Raw genomic sequence first — 1,392 nt, 5'->3', positions numbered from 1 at the left:
TTCCTGTTTTGTTTTTGTGATTTTTGCCTTTGCAGACAGGGTCTATCTATGCAGCTCCGGCTGGCCTTGAACTCACTTTGTAATCCAGGCTGGCCTGGAACTCTCAACAATCATCCTGCCTCAGCCTCCTCTCCTTGGCCTCACTGAGCCCCTCCTTCTCGCACTTTCTGCCTGGCTCCTGAGTCCTCTTTCAGGAGCAGCTTCCCTTCGCTGTCCCGGCTGGCTGTCTGGGTGTCTTGCATCCATTCCAAATGTTGATCTTCCTAGTCTTTCTGGCTTGGGGAAGAGCCGGAAGTTGTCCCGTGCCAGGCCCAGTGAACAAGGTGGGTGAGGACACAGCAAGGCAGCTACAACAGTGCAGCTGCAGACAGACCCTCCTGAAAGGGAACTTGGAAATGCTGCAGAAAGAGCTGAGATCAGGGGCGGAAAGTGTTTAGAAGGGAGAACGCTTATTCTCAGGGGGCTGTGTGGTAATCTATCTTTTATTGTAATCATTTTTTAAAACTTAGATATTAATCATAGTTTTTATCATATGGCAGGACTGGCCAAATAGCTCAGCAGATTAAAGCGCCTGCATGTAGGCGCAGTGGTGGTGGGGTATTCATCCCTGGGCCTGCAGTGCTGGCCCGCCCCCGGCCCTGGCCCCGCCCTCAGCCCCCAGGGCTCGCTGAGATTGGAGATTGAGACTGGGCATGTTGGCTTGATTGTGCCTGTAATCCCAGCACTTGGGAGGCTTTAAACAGGAGAATCACTAGGAGTCTGATCTAGTAGTGAGACCCTGAGCACCCTGTAGACCCTTCTCTAAAATACAGAAGAAGAAGAAGGAGAAGGAGAAGGAGAAGGAGAAGGAGAAGGAGAAGAAGATTATTATTGCATATGTGGCCCCCACATTTTGGGGCCATCAGCCACTTCCTAAAGGTGACAGTTCATTATCCTACTGAGAAAAGTCACAGCCATCTCCCTTGAGAATGCTTTTTGTGGCCGGCGTGAGGACTCCGTGGACAGAGGACACAGTGCTGCCCACCATCCCCGCCAACCACCCTCCTACTCCAGCACCAGCTCAGGGAGGCTGTGAAGGTGCTGGCTTGCCTGGCCATGGGGGCAGGGAGCCCAGATGAAGCTAAGGGTGGATGTGTGGACAGGACAGCCACAGCACTCAGGAGGCAGAGGCAGAGGATGGCCACAAGTTTGAGGCCAGCTTGGGCAACATAGTGAGTTCAAGACAAGCCTGCACTCTATAGAGAGACCCTGACCCACATAAGAATAACAACAACAACAATAAATACAGTGTTTGAAGAACAATGGAAAAAACCAAGTGTGTGTTGGAAGCAGATGGGCTGAGGGGAGAGCTGGAGAGCAAGTGGGGAGATGAAATCAAACCCGGGTCTCTCA

General features: G+C 52.0%; 1 protein-coding gene across 1 annotated transcript in view; it reads right to left on the bottom strand.

The window, feature by feature from the left end:
- Positions 1-1,392, bottom strand: part of Sag (S-antigen visual arrestin) — a 32,910-nt gene that overhangs the window by 22,984 nt on the left and 8,534 nt on the right. The window lies entirely within an intron of this gene.

This window comes from Octodon degus, unplaced genomic scaffold (assembly GCF_000260255.1).
Source record: "Octodon degus isolate 3935 unplaced genomic scaffold, OctDeg1.0 scaffold00089, whole genome shotgun sequence".
Taxonomy (NCBI): domain Eukaryota; kingdom Metazoa; phylum Chordata; class Mammalia; order Rodentia; family Octodontidae; genus Octodon; species Octodon degus.
Note: the sequence above shows the minus strand (reverse complement) of the source record. Positions and strands in the feature narration are given on the sequence as shown.